Source organism: Megascapheus bottae, unplaced genomic scaffold (genome assembly GCF_031878675.1).
Source record: "Megascapheus bottae isolate mThoBot1 unplaced genomic scaffold, mThoBot2.hap1 HAP1_SCAFFOLD_45, whole genome shotgun sequence".
NCBI classification, from domain to species: domain Eukaryota; kingdom Metazoa; phylum Chordata; class Mammalia; order Rodentia; family Geomyidae; genus Megascapheus; species Megascapheus bottae.
In genome coordinates this window covers 3460505-3476373 of record NW_028327483.1, presented here as the reverse complement: position 1 = coordinate 3476373, position 15869 = coordinate 3460505, and the positions used below count along the sequence as shown (strand labels likewise).

General features: G+C 41.0%; 1 long non-coding RNA gene across 1 annotated transcript in view; it reads left to right on the top strand.

Moving 5' to 3' along the window:
- The first annotated feature begins 933 nt into the window (after positions 1–933).
- LOC150039764 (uncharacterized) overlaps positions 934–15869 on the top strand; it is a 49513-nt gene continuing 34577 nt past the window's right edge. The window contains exon 1 of the long non-coding RNA XR_016534248.1: positions 934–1020. This is a non-coding gene — a long non-coding RNA (uncharacterized LOC150039764). The remainder of the gene's footprint in view (positions 1021–15869) is intronic.

The following is a 15869-nucleotide window of genomic DNA, read 5'->3' as shown; positions in this document are numbered from 1 at the left end:
CCTAGGATTACAGAGGATGAGGGTAGGAAATTGCTAACCCTCATCTCTGCTACATCACTCATGTCTGCTTTGTTCTTTCCCATCATGTATTTATACTGATATGTATATATTTACATTGTCTAACACTGCACCTGCACACACTAAAGTATAAATCCAAGCTGTTTCTCTCCTTGCTATGTATACAGTATGTAGAATCTAAAAGGAAAGGTTTGTTTTTTAATGTAGACTTTTTTCCCCTGGTGCTTTCCTTCACTCCCTTTCACTTTGTCCCTTTTCAACCATTTCTTTTTGGGTTCATTGGCTTCTCAGACCCCTGACCTTGCTTAGATTCAGATAGAATGCAACACTGGCTTTAGTCATGCATGGACAATAGTGTGCAGAACAGAAGGCATCTAGTGTGTGCCACCCAACACATGTCATTCACATGGCATGCCACCTCAACTCCCCTGGCCACACGGGCAACATTTTGTCAGCACTCTTGCACTAGCCGAGGGATGGGCTTATGGGATCATCAGGACAGCTATCCCTAGACCTATATCACCTGCATAAGGCCACATTTCCCTGGATTCCATGTGTTTTGGCAGATTTGGGAAATCGCTGGGGGTGGAGAAAGCCAAGGCTGCTGTGCCTGCACTGCAGGACCTGTCTGTAGAGAGGGAGCTGGGGCTCCTCCTTCCCAGACACAATGGAGATCCTGGATGAGTCCCCATGCCCTCACCTATTAATAATGAAAGGCAAAAGGACACAGAATTTGTCAAGGTATTCTCCTTCTGCACTATCATCAAGCTGCACAGAGCTGGGTCACACATGGATGGGGGAGTCTGCTGGGTTTTCATTCTGCTCCAGGAATGTTGTCCCTTCTATTGTTGCTAAGAAGTCAGAATCACACTTTTGTAAACAATTGGTTACCTGGAGTCAGAAGTCATTCTGACCATGAATGGATGGCCTCTACACAGGAGGAAGTGTATTTTTTGAGGCCATTGTCTGGTGGGAAAGTCCTCATTTCTTCCTAATGAAACTGTAAGTCTTCTGTACATCACCTTTGTCACAATAACAAGGACAGCAATGACAACAAAAAAAAGTGTCTTAGACCTCCTCGTTGGGGATACCTTCAAACCACAGTCCTCAGATTTCAGTTCCTGGGATAATTCCAGGATTTTCCATAAGACAGTTCTGTCTGTTAAACAACCAAGAAAAAAAGAAGGAAGCCAGGCATGATTGATCACGCCTGTAATCCTAGCTACTCAGGAGGCTGAGATCTGAGGTTCAAGGTTCAAGGCCAGCCTGGGCACAAATGAATCTGAGAATTTTTTTTGCTATTTTCTGGGGCTTAAATTCAAGGCTCAAGCACTGTCCTTGGGTTTTTCAAGGCTAGGACTCTTCCACTTGAGCCACAGCATCACATCTAGCTTTTTCTATGTATGTGGTACTGGGCATCCAAACCTGTGCCTTTATGTATACTAGGCAAGCACTCTACCACTAGGTCAAACTCCTGGTCCAAGAACATGAGACTCTTATCTCCAATTAAACACTAGTAAACAGGTAGTGGGAGTTGACTCAAGGTTATGGTGGTAGCCTTGAGTTGAAGAGCTCAGGGACAGTGCCCAGGATAAATTCAAGCCCTATGACCCACAAAAAAGAAGGAAGGATGGAAAGAAAAAAGCAAAAAGGAAATGGAAAAAAATCAGAGGTTGAAGTGAGTCTCAAGTGGATATGCTCCAGGGAAAAACATCCTGGAAAGCACCAAGTTCCTGATTTCAAGCCCTAGGACCAGCATACAATAATGCTAATAGTATGGTAGTAGTTGTAGTAGTAGTAATAATGTGAATAAAAAGGAAAGTGGAAGAGCCAATTAACAATAGTAAAATGAAAGGCAGTGCGGTGGCTCATGCCTATAATCCTAGCTACTCAGGTGGCTGAGATCTGAGGATCAAGTTTCAAAGCCAGTTCGACACAAAAGGACCTGAGGGTCTTATCTCCAATTAACCTCTAGAAAATGGAAAGTGGGTCTTGGCTCCAGGGTAGGATGGCAGCCTGGAGCTGAAGATTTCAGGGACACTGCAAGTACCCAGGATTAAGGTGGAGGTCTTGAGCTGAAGCACTCAGGGACAGCACCCAAGCTGAATTCAAGCCCCATGTCTTACAAAAAAAAGGAATAGGATAATGGCCTGGCCTATTGGCTCTCCACTGTAATCCTAGCTACTCTGGAGGGGAGATCTGAGGATTGCATTTAAAGGCCAGCCTGAGCACTGAAAATTCCATGAGACTCTTAACTCCAATTAATAACAAAAAGTCAAAAATGACACTGTGACTCAATGTGTAGGTTTGTAGCCTTGAGCTGAAGAGCTCAGGGGCAAAACCCATACCCAGAGTTCAAGCCATATGACCAAAAAGATATTTAAAAATAGGGCTTGGAGTTTTCCCCGGTGCTTGCCTAGCATACATGAAGACCAGGTTTGATTCCTCTGTACCACATACATAGATAAAGCTGGAAGTGGAACTGTGGGTTAAGTGTTAGATTGCTAGCCTTGAGTAAAAAGCCCAAGGACAGTGCTCAGTCCCTGAGTACAAATCACAGTACTGGCAAAAAAAATAGTAAAATGAGCTAGGCATCGGTGGCTGATGTATAATCCTACAAATCATGAAATCTGAAAATGGTGAATCCAAATACACCTTGGCAGGAAATTCCATGAACCTCTAATCTCCAACTCCAAGCCAGAAGTAGGTCCTGAACTGTGGCTTAGTGGTAGATTATTTGCATAGCATTTATGGGTTTCATTTCTCAGTACTATATAAACAGAAAAACTGGAAGTGGTACTGTGGCTCAGGTGGGAAAGCAACTGATTTGAGGGGGGAAAAAGGTATAGTAACCAGTCCCAGAGATCTATGGCTAGGACCACATAAAGAAACAAACATCCCATTAAAAGATAGGCCAAAGACTTGGAGTCTTCCCTGAAGAAAAAATAAGAATGGCCTATGGACCCCTGAAGAAATGCTCAACATTTCTGGCCATAAAAGAAATGCAAATCAAAACAACTCTAATATTCTGCCTCACTCCAGTTAGAATGCCCAGAATTAAGAAAACTAGTAACAACAGATGCTGGAGGGGATGTGACCAGGAAGGATCACTACTACACTATTGGTGGGAGTGCAAACTCGTTCAATCACTACAGAAAGCAGTATGGCAGTTCCTCAAAAGACTAAACATAGAACTCCCCTATGACCCAGCAATTCTACTACTTGGCATTTACCCAATCGTCCATAAACAAGGTTACACTAAATCCACTAGTACAATGATGTTCATTGCTGCACTATTTACCATAGCAAAGATATGGAACCAACCCAGGTGCCCCTCAGTTGATGAATGGATCAACAAGATGTGGTATTTATATACAATGAAATTCTATGCTGCTGTCAGAAAGAACGACATCTCCCCATTTGTAACAAAATGGAAAGACTTAGAAAAAAATCATATTAAGTGAAGTAAGCCAGACTGAACGGAACATAGGCTCAATGGTTTCCCTCATTTGTCATAATCAGTAAAAATCTTGGGCTCTTCTAGCAGAGATTTACAATAGAACAGAACCTAGATACATAAGTGCATATAGTATGATGCTAAATGAAAGGATTTCCTGGATAAAGAAACAAAATGTATAGAATGAGTGATTGTTGTCCTTAATGTACTGTGTTATCTCACATCTCTTTTGCTGTCCCTTGGTTATCTCATATTGTTACAGTATTTCACCTTGTTATCTGATATATTATGTATAGGCTTGATTGGTTATTTGAAATTGGATAGGTAAGGGGCAGAAGAACATTTGCAGTGTTGGGGGGAGGGAAATGGGGACCATGACATGAAAAAGGGTATCAATGTATGTGAAGTAATGCATCTTCTGTCTGGTGAATATAATGTAATCTTTCTATTAATTACAAAAAAATATATAAAAAAAACAAAGAAACAAATACAAATGTGTAAATAATCAGGGTGGAATAATAGCACAAACAGCCAATTACAGATGTTACAATGAGCAGAAAGTGGTGGCTCACACCTGTAGATCACAAAAGACAGAACTTGAAGATGATTGCAAGTCAACTCAGGCAAGAAAGTTCATCAAGAACTTGTGATTTTTTTGTGTCACTTCTAGGTATTGAACTTAGGATCTCAAATAGAAATATTGTTTTAAGGTAGCATACTATTGTAAGGTAGCACTCTGTGTTGGGCTTTAAATGAGTCTTATGGATTTATCTGCCTGGGCTGACTTTGAACCCCAATCCTCAGATTTAGGCACTGGTAGTTTGATCTCAGCTTTCATAAAGTTCTTGAACTATGATAAAAAACAAAGCAAAACAAAAAGCTCAGAGCTTCAAACCACAATCTTCAGCTTTCAAGCCTTTTCCTTTTTCTTTTTTTCTGGATCCTGAGGCTTGATCTCTTCACGTGGACATTGTTCCTGAGCTCTTTCAGCTCAAGGTTACTGCCCTAACTGGGGTCCACAGCTTCACTTCCCATTTTTCTAGTAGTTAATTGGATATGAGTCTCTTGTTCCTCACTGTTCTTTAGTGCTCTGGCTAGCTTTAAACCCTAATCCTCAGATCTCAGCCTCCAGAGCAGCTAGGATTACAAGCAACTGGTACTATCCAGCTTCTTCTATTAACCAAAAACACAAATAAACAAACAAAAAAACAAAAAAAATCAGGCAGAAGTGGAGCTGTGGTTCAAGTAGTAGTGTTATAAGGTGAAAATGCAGAGAAGCCACATTTTATGGGGTATACTCTTGGAGGCTTTATTAAAAGGCCAGTGACTGTATGATGGACTCCTATCACAAAGATGAACAGCCAGCAAATACACTTAACAAAGTGAGGAAACAGGTCAGAGAGGAAAGAAAGAAGAAATGTACCAACAAACCAACTCAGCTCCAATGGAGAGCTGAATTGAGACACCATGCTGCCCAGACAAGAGCCAGGACACTGGACAGGGACTCAGTGACACATGACATGGTGTGATGGCATCTGAGCTTGTTCAGGCCTAAGTAGGCCAGGGAGCAGGGTCACAGGAAAACTGCCAGTCCTAGTCACTGGAGTGACAGGTCTAGAAACAATCAGATAATTGCCCATCCTGTCTCGAGGGATTCACCTATGTGGGGTCTTCATCTTCCCCCACCATGAAGATAAGATGGCTGACATTTAATTGACACACAGGCACCAGCAGAACTTTTCTTTCTAGGGAAGATAGACCTGAACTTTCCGTTTGGCTGTAATTGTACATTTGCTTGATTTAAGCACAAAAAATGAAAACAAAAGTTCATGGACAGTTGCAAGGCCCTAAGCTCAAACCATAGTTAAAGCTCCAAAAATAAAAAAGAGCCAAAATCAAGGTAGGATTCAAGTAATAGAGTCTACTACTTTCAATAAACAAAACAAAATAGAACAAAACAACACTTAGATAAGTGGCTAGGCACTAAAACCAAGAGAGAGGTCCTGAACTTAAAAACAGAAAAATGATAAGAAAACATGAAAATTTTAAAAATGGAAAAAAAGAAAAGGGCTAATTACATATTTATAAAGCATGTCTCTCACCTGTAATCCCACCTGTTCATGTCACTGTAATGGGATGATTGGTAAGGAAAATCCACGAGACTTATTTTTGTGTGGTAGAGTCTCCTAGCCTTGAAATAAAAACAACAACAGCAAAAACATACTACTGCAATCCAGTTTTGGCTCTAAGAGGACGAGGACAAAGAAAAAGAAGGAAGCAGCAACAGGATCCATTGCCACCAAAAATTCTTTTGTGGTGAAATCTGCAAACTGCTAGCTTGAGGAAAAAAATAATCAAGTGAATTAAAAGGAAATCTAAAGAACAGAACAGCTAAATAGGGCTTATAAAATTATGGCTCATACCTTAATTTATAGCTAGTCAAGTTGCTGATATTTCAGGACGATGGCTAGTCAGGAAAAGTCCATGATACATTTTAGTATATGCAATTCGTGAGTTTGAACTTGATGATCTTTGCTCAAGGGCAGAGCTGTACTACTTATTGCCTCATAATGTTCACAGGAGATGGAAGTCTCATGGACTTTCCTGACTGGGCTAGCTTTGAATCATAATCCCACTTTGTAGCCTTTGCTTTGTATGTTTGGTTTCCCATGAAACATTTTTTGGGGGTCATGTGGATTGAACTTGGCCTGGGCGCTGTTCCTGAGTTCTTCAGCTCAAGGCTACTGCCCTACCCTTGTGCCCAGCCCCACTCCCCATTTTCTAGAGGTTAATTGGAGATAAAGAGTCTCAGGTCTTTTTGTGCCCAGGCTGGATTTGAAACTTGATCCTCAGATCTCAACCTCCTGAGTAGCTAGGATTACAGGCGTGAGCCCATGCACCTGGCTTTCTATGAAATTCTTAACTCCTATTAATCAATATCAAAACAATTATCACAGCCATATGTGACATCAGGGCAAAATGGACCAATCACAGCCAGGCATGGACCCCTTGCATTCTTAAACCTCATGGGCTGTTGTTAAGGACTGGAGTGTACTGCTCTGTGCATCCTTATGGCTGCATTTCAGAAACCTCGAGGACAGTGGCCAAGTGCTCCTCTCCTTCTCCAGGCCCATGGGATCCTAAGACCTGTTTCGGCTCCAGGCCCAAGGACCTCAGCCTTCTTGTGGATGGTCCTGGGACTTGCTTCCACAATCTGTGAAACTGTGGTGGATCACAATGAAGACATAGGCATGCCCGGGCTGTGGCAAAGAGGCGTCTGCAGTGCATCCAGTTTAAAAACAACCCGATTCATCATGTTTAGTGTCATAGTATTGTGGCTACCTTCAATTTTTTTTAACCAGTACTTGGGCTTGGCCTGAGCACTGTGTTTGGGCTTTCTTAATGCTAGAGCTCTACCACTTGAGCCTCAGCCCCACTTCTGGGTTTTTTCTATGTATGTGGTGCTGAGGAATCGATCCCGGGTCTTTGTGCATGCTAGGCAAGCAGTGTCATAGTATTGTATTTGCAAACCAAACTCAAAGTCTTTGGTCTAAACTTGAGGAAATATTTATTTAAAATTAAGATGCTGAAAGAAAATAAAAGATGAAATCATAAAACCCTGAGAATAAGAGGAAATTCAAACTGGTAGCTGAGGCTTAGGAAGTATAGCTAAGAAAGGTGTGATTGCAGGTGTGACCAATGCCCTCCTGAAAGCCCTCTACAGTAGACAAAAGTTAAAAAAAAACCTATTAGGCTCGAAGTTTAGAATTTTTGTCTGGCTAAAGATCTCCAAAGGCTTTTTCAACAATATGAAAGCACTGTGGAAGAAAAGTAATTTGCCAGCGGCAGAGGTTGTGTGGAGCTTGAGTTTTGTTCTGCGTGTGTGCATGTGTGTTATATGCACCAATACAGGGGTTTCAGTTGCATGTACAACACCACTGAAGGCTGACCCCACACCTGCACCCACTTGCTGGCCTCATGCATGCCCCATGCCTGCCTTCCTAGGCAGCCAGACCAGATCCAGCAGGAGAGCCCCGGCAAAGTGGAGAATTTGTGCTATCAAAGGAGGGAAGAAAGAGAAGGTCATGAAATCAGCCCTAATGGACTCTGTCTCCTCGTGAAGATAACCAATAATGTCATTCTTTCAGAATACTAAGTCACAGTTTGGCAAAATGAGTGCTGGGGAATGGGTGCTTCTGTGGGTGGGTGGAGGAGAGGGCAGAGGATGAATGGAAATGAGTGGATTGCAATGAGAAGATACCAGTTACCACACACACCAAATAATTAGTGGCGGGGGGAGATGATGAAGGGATGATACAGGTTAGTATACAGTGCTGACACGATGTCTCTTCAATGGGAAAACTTTTAATACACAATCGAAAGATGAAGAAACCTGAGGGCTGGGGTGGGATGGTGGAGAGATGTGGATCAAGGGGTGCTGCACCCATAAATGCCTTTCCTTGTCAAATGCCTTTTCTGCATCTACTGAGACAATCATGTGATTTTTGTTCTTACTCCTGTTGATGTGTTCAATTATATTAATTGATTTGCGTATGTTGAACCAGCTTTGCCTCCCTGTGATGAATCCTGTTTGATCATAGTGTATAATATTTTTGATGAGTTGTTGTAGAGGGTTGGCCAGTATTTTGTTGAGAAGTCGTGCATCAATATTTATCAAAGAAATGAGACTATAGTTCTCATTCTTTGATGAATCTCTGTCTGGTTTGGCGATGAGGGTTATACTGTCTTCATAGAATGAGTTTGGGAAAGAGACTTCACTTTCAATTTCGTTAAAGAGCTTGAGGAGTATTGGTGTGAGCTCGGCTTTGAAGACCTTAGAGAATTCTACTGTGAATCCATCTGGCCCAGGGATTTTCTTAGGTGGACGGTCTCTTATTGCTTGAAATAGGCCTATTTAGTTGGATTAGGACTTCTTGGTTCAGTGTGGGTATGTTAATATTGGCTAGAAATTCATCCCTTTCTTCTAGATTCTCAAATATGTTAGCATAAAGTTTTGAAAAGTATTCCCTCCTGATGCTCTGGATCTTGGTAACTTCTGTCATGATATTACCACTCTCGTGTGCGATTTTGTTTATTTCAGTATGCTCCCTTCTTTTTTTGGTAAGATTTGCTAAGGGTCTGCCAATTTTGTTAATTTTTTCAAAGAACCAACTCCTTGTTTTGTTCATTCTTTCTATAATTTTTTTGGACTCCAATTCATTTAATTCTGCTTTGATTTTTAATAATTTGCTTCTTTCTACTTGGATTAAAGTTGGTTTGTTGCTCTTCTTCCAGGAGATTAAGGTGACATGTTAAATTGTTGGTTTGTGATTTTTCCAATTTGTTATTTAGACACCCAGAGCTATACATTTTCCTCTGAGAACTGTGTCCCAAAGGAACTGGTATTTTGTGTACTCCTTTTTGTTAAATGTCATAAACTTTTGGATTCTGAGAAAACTTTTGAGACAACTTTTAGTCTTCTGCTTAGCAGATGGAAGTCCCATGGCTGACAATATAAAAAGCCAGAAGTTGTGCTATGGCTCAAGGGAAAGGGTATCAGTCAAGAGAAAAACAGAAAACTGAAACAGGAACTGTATCAATTCACTGCGTTGAAGCCCCAAGACCTGTAGATACAGAGAGATCAAGAGCACCCCCCCAAAGGCCCTGATCTTATAGGATAGTGCTCAAACCCCGGAAGATGTCCCTGAAATTCCCTTTTTCCATGGTTTAGTTTAGGCATGGGCTTTGCTAGCCTCAAGGCCAACATGCAAAGGGAGCTGGACCACCACAAGATTAGTCCAGTGCTGCACGTCTGCATGTGTATGCGCAGCCACACAGTGCTGGGTCCTGGAGCAGAAGTGCCATGCATGAGCACAGGGCACCCGGTGAACCTGGCTGCTGAGAGACTACCACCACCAGAGAAGGAAGGAAGCACTCGGCTCGGCCTCTCTTCTGGCCTTGTTGACAAGTTTCTTAGCTCCCCATCTTCATGTGATCATGCAGATTGCCAGAGCTTTCCCATCGCTGGCTCTGCACACAGGGTGGTGATCTGGTGCCAGTGCCTCTTCCGCATGGGCCTCCGTGTTTTTGGTCCAAATGGGGCTGCATGGGGCACCGTTCGAGTATGCCTGGAGCTGCAACCGTCCCCATTCTGAGGTAAGTCAACATATCTTCTTCTAGAAAGAAAACAAACACAAACTGTCCTTTATGTGCTCGTCATGTAAATGTTTGAACTTTTTTAAATGATTGTGTTTGTGCACATTTAGTTCCCCAAATATCCACAAAGTGATACTAAAGTGACTGAGAACAAAAATTTCACCATTTGTGGAAGGTGAGATTGCAAGTGGCTTTAAACATGTTTTTATGGGTTTTTTTGTTGTTAGTTGTTGGGCTTGAACTCAGGCCTGGGACCATGCTCAAGGCTAGGTCTCTACTACTTTTAACAATAGCTTCACTTCCATTTTCTTCGTGGTTTTTTCTTTCTTTTTTGTCATTTTTTATTGAAGAATAGATTAACATTGATTTTTACATCATATTTCAAATGACATGTTTAACAAAGAAGTATTCAAGAAGTTAATCTCTATATACAATCATTGGCACTTAGTTTTTAGAACATAATCAAAATTAGGATAAGGGTTTGTATGTCAAAATGCGTATTAATCTATGTAATAAAACATTATGTCTATAGAGTCATAGGTTTTTATGTCTATGTACTTGTGTTTATATTTCCAATACAATGTCCAAAGCATTGGGTATGCAAATATTGAGTCTTCACTCTTGTACTGTTTTGGATCCAATAGCCACATATTAAGGATACCATGCACCTTTTGTTCCTTTGCTTTTGATTTGTCTCACTTAACATGATTTGCTGTAGATTCATCCATTTCCCTGCAAATGCCATTATTTTATCTTCTCTGTTGGCTATGTAGAATTCCATTGTATATATATACCACATTTTCTGTATCCATTAATCTGCAGTAGGGCACCTGGATTGTTTCCATCACATGTCTCCTGTGAATAGTCCAGAGACAAACATAGCTGAGCAGGTGTCCTTATCATATCTTTGGTTATGATGTTCAGGTAGATTCCCAGAAGTGGTATGACAGGATCATAGGGAAGGTAAATTTTCAGTTCTTTAAGAAACCTCCACACTGCTTTCCAGAGTGGCTGAACTAATTTACAATCCAACCAGCAGTGCAGTAGGGTTCCATTTTCTCCAAAAGCCCGCCAGTATCTGTGATTGTCTGAGTTCAAAACCTTGGTCATTCCTGTTGGTGTAAGGTGGTATCTTAGGGTTGTTTTCATTTCCATTTCCTTTATAACCATGGATGATGAACATTTTCTCATATGAGTTTCTGCCATTTTAATCTCTTCTTTTGATAAGTCTGTCTTTAGTTCCCTTGCCCATTTAATGAATGGTTTGTTGGGTTTTGGGGGGATTAGTTTCTTGAGTTCCCTGTAAATACTGGGTATTAAGCATTTGTCAGATGAATTATTGGTAAATATCATTTCTGAGTTGTTTGTCTGTTTCTCTACTTTTATGGCTATGCTTTTATCTGTGCAGTAATTTGTATTTTTAGGTAGTCCCATTTATCGAGTCTTTCCAATGTGTTGTGACCCTTGTATTCTGTTCAGGAATCTTTTACCTGTACCTATGAGTTCCAGTGTGTCTCCTCCTCTATCAGTAGCAGTTTCACGGTTTCCGGTCTGACATTGAGGTCTTTGATCCACTTTGAGTTAATGCTTGAGCATGGCAAAAGGCTAGAGATAAGTCTCTCACAATTATCCATACTTAAGAAAATTAACAGTATTTACAATTAAGAAAATTAACAGTATTTTTACATTATGTTCTTATATCCAGTACACATACGTATTTCTTTGGCTGGGCCAAAAATACTCAGTTATCATTCAAGTTAATTTTCATCAGGACTCAGATTGTCTATGTAATGTAACTTTAGTTTCACATACTCTAAAATGTTACCCCATATCTTTCCAAAATGTTGTCCTTTCAAATGAAACATTCTGAGTCAGTTGTGTAATAAGCTATTGCATATATCATATTTGCCTTTTGGTGGCTTTTTTTCCTCCCCCCCCTTTTTTTATAAATTCTTGTGGCTTGAACTCAGGGCCTGCACACTGGTCGTTGAGCTTTCTCAAGGCTAGAGCTCTGCAGCGTGAGTCATAGTACCACTTCCAGCTTTTCTTTATGTATGTGGTACCCAAAAATTAAACCTGGGTCTTCGTGCATGCTAGGAAAGTATTCTACTACTCGACCAAACTTCCAGCCCCTAGCCATATTTTTTTAATTGTGTAAAATAAAAGCTAGGTAAAAGAGGATAATACCTCTTCTCCCGAGGCTGGGTTATGAGAATCAAGATTTGAAGCCTGCCTGGGCAGAAACGTTTGTTAGATTTTTACCTCCATTTAACCACCAAAAATCTGGAAGTGGATCTGTGGCTTTAGTAGTAGGGAAAAGCTAAGGGACTTCAGTTAGGTCTTCAGTACTAGCAGTTACTTGCATGGATTTGTGGACATATACACGAGCACTTGTGTAGACACACACACACATACATATTCACAGAGGGAAATACACATTTCAGTGTGTGTAACTAAACATTTAAACGAGTTATTCGGTAGCTGCCATCACACTCCCACAACAGAGTGGCATAATTATGGTAGATCATGTGGATCTCAAAAACAAAACTATTGACTCTGTTTCTTTACAGAAATGTTTGCCTGAACGTATCCCCCAGTGAATATCATTTGTAGTGCAGATTTACTCTCCTTTGTATAGGCATTTTTTCTGTCCTTTCCTCTCTTCCTCCCTTCCTCCGTCTTTTTCTTTCTCTTCCTTTCCCTCACTCTCTTTCCCTGACTTCCACCTCCTGTATGTATGGGCGCACATGTTTGTGCATGCGTGTGCGCACACAAGCTTGTGTGTATATATATATATATATATATATATATATATATATATATATATATATATGTATATATGTATATATATGTGTGTTGGGGGAAAAAAGCTCATGCTAAGATACCAAACCTGTTTTATTAATGTTTTATTAATGACTGATGTACAACCTATATGCAGTTGATTGTTTTCTTTTTAATTTAAAAATGAGAGAGTGCACATTTCCAGATAGATAGTTATCTAAAGCTATATTGATTTAAATAGCTCAGTAGTATCACCAAACTACTAGGTAGTTCTATCACATAAAATATAATATTAAGTGAAGTAACAAGAGGATGATGAGTAGACATTCACCATTTATCAGATAAATGTCAGGAGTGAATGGTCCACAATACAGTCTAGGAGCAAACAAGGCATCTCCCTGAGGCACAGCTGATCAGCTATTTGGAGATTCCCAGGGACAATCAAGTAAATAGAAAAATCCATGAAGCAACCATAAGACCATCAACAGTGCAAATGAGAGTGCTTAAGAGGGTCCTTGTTAATCAAATGCTGGTGGCTCACACCCAACTACTTAGGAGGCTGAGATCTGAGGATCTTGGTTCAAAATCAGCCTGGGCAAAAATGTCTGTGAAATTCTTATCTCATATTAATTAGCAAGAAGTCATAACTGGGATCTGTGGCTCTATGAAATCAGGAATGGTTCTCAGGGAGCCCAGAGATACAGTTGTCTCTCCTCTGCGATGCTTTGCTCCACACCCTTTCACTGATACCCATGCCATTAGGTGAGCATGATTCTGGATGTCACGCTGTCTCTGAAGAGATTACTTCACTTGTATGCTCATCTAGCCCCTGGTCTATCTAGTCCAATCGATGGTAGTGAAACTGGCTACTAGGGCATCAATTTGTTGTCGTATGAATCTTGTGATTCAGTTGAAAGCCCAAGGTCCAAAGGCTAGTAACAATAGGAGTCCCACAAGGGGCCCTAATGTAGAAGGGAGAAGAGAGGTAATCCATGGGGAAGTCAAAAACCAACTCTGAAACCATCCTTCTTCTTCCTCTCTGTTTTGTGCGCTTTTCTAGACCTTCCTTTTCCTTTGCCGTGCTATCTCGAACCACCCCGGTATGATCTGTGTAGAAACAGCATTCTTCCCTTAGGGCTGCACATAGGCCACCTTACTGGAGGAATACAAGATCTAGTCCTCTGTGATTTTGTAGTACCATTTTGTAGGGTTGGTGGGGATTAAATTGGAGGAGTGTTGTTGTTGAGAGGGTGGTCAGGCCGAGGAGCAGCAGCAGCACATTGAATGGCATTGTCCTGTGGAGAGAAAAATAAAACCTTCTCAAGGGTGAGTGTCCTCTTGGATGGCTACAGATAAATCAACCTGCTTGACCAGTCATTCTGGGAATCATTTAGCACCACCTTCTTTGTAATCAAATATGCAGACTGACCCCCAACCCCATATTAGTACAGGGTCAGGTCCACTCCACTTACATGTGAGAGGATCTTTCCATAGGACTATGGCAACGTTTTTATTAGTATCTGGGTGCCAAAGACGGTCAGCAGCTGTTTTCCTATCTTTGTCCAAGGTAAGGAAGTTAATAACAAACATAGCATGATTAAGAAGATTTTTTGGATATTCTTTAACCATATGCAATATCCCCTTGTTTAGTTTGAGAACAGTATTTTTTAGAGTTTGGTGGGCATGTTCAACAACGCCTTGTCCTTCTGGATTGTAAGGGATGCCAGTAATGTGTTTTATTTGTAGCTGTGAGCAAAAGTGTTGGAAATTTTGACCAGTGTAACCTGGTCCATTATCTGTCTTGATAGTTTTTGGTTTTCCTACAGTAGAGAGGCATTGTAAGACATGTGCAATGACATCCTTAGAGGCCTCACCTGTATATAGGAGGCAAAGATGAATCCACTGAGGGTGTCAATGGTTACACGGATGTATTTGAGTTTTCCAAACTCAGCCAAATGGGTGGCATCCACCTGCCAGATCTCATTAGGGGTGAGCCCTTGAGGTTTTACTCCAAGGTAGGGGATAGGCAAAAAGTCACACAGGCTGAGCATTGTATGGCAGTCTGTCTGGCCTGTTCTCTTGAAATTTTGTACTTATATAAGGCGCAGGGTATGAGCATTAAGGTGATGCAAGGAATGAGCTTTGACAGCCTAATCGACCAAGCCAAGAATTACAGGGAGAGAAATCTTAGTCGCAGCATCATCACAAGCATTTCCTTCAGAAAGAGGTCCAGGCAGATCAGTGTGGGCCCGTAGGTGACCAATAAAAAAGGGTGCTCGCCTAGCAAGAATAAGTTGTAGTTGAGGAAAAGAGAAGCTGCGTTAGTGAAAGTCTTAATATAAGGGACGGTCTCTAAGAGGGGTACTGATTGGACAATATAGGCACTATTGGTATAAAGGTTGAAAGGTGGTGGAAGTATGTAGAAAAGGCTTGTAAAATAGCATAAAGCTCCACTAATTGGGCAGAATTATAGGAGGTTTGTACAATTGAGGTTTGTTTTTCAGCAACAAAAGAGGCAGTGCCATTGGAAGATCCATCAGTGAATATAGTCAAAGCATTGAGGAGAAGATGCAGAGGGCTTAGCTTAGGGAAGGTAAAGGGATGTTGCTTGGCAAAATAGAGAAGTTTATCTGCAGGGTAATGATTATCAATTGTGCCAGAAAAGGATAAGCATGCCAAGGGCCATTCATATGTAAACTGGAGTAGCCAATTTATCTATTCTTTTGTGTAGGGCAACATGATTTTGTGCTGGTTCTGGCCGAAATATTGGCGGCTTTGTTCTCTTCCTAGAAGAATGATCTTAACAACTAGGGAGGGATAGGTCATCAGGACCTTAGAGGGGAGGAAGGGAGGTGAACCCACAGGAGTGGTCCATCCTGCCAGAAGACCCCAGTGGGCATATGGGAGGTTGCACAAATAATAAAGAGAAAGGGCTTGTCATAGGAAATGAATGTCAAGCCCTGTTCTTGGACTCCCCTTTCAACGAAATCTAAGGCATCAAGGGCTTGTAGTGTAAGAAAACGGGGGAAAGTTGGGTCAGGTTTTCCTTTAACTATATCAAAGACAGGATTAAGGTCACCTGCAGTGAGTTTAAGATAAGGTCAGATCCAACTTATATCTCCAAGCAATTTTTGAAAGTCATTTAATGTTGTTAAGTGATCTATCTTTAAATGGAATTTTTGGGTGGTTATTTTATGAGGAAAAAGCTCATAGCCTAAATAAAAATATGGGTCTTGTAGTTGGATTTTGTCAGGAGCTATTTGTAACCCCAAATCAGTTAGTCTTTGAGTCAGGTCTTATCAGCAATGTAGTAATTGTAAGTTATCAGGACCTGCCATTATATGGATTATATGAATGTCATCCATATAATGTCTGATGTAAATGGATGGCCAATAATCCTAGAGGGGATCAACGGCCTGTGCTACAAATTTTCGACACAATGTGAGACTGTTGGCCA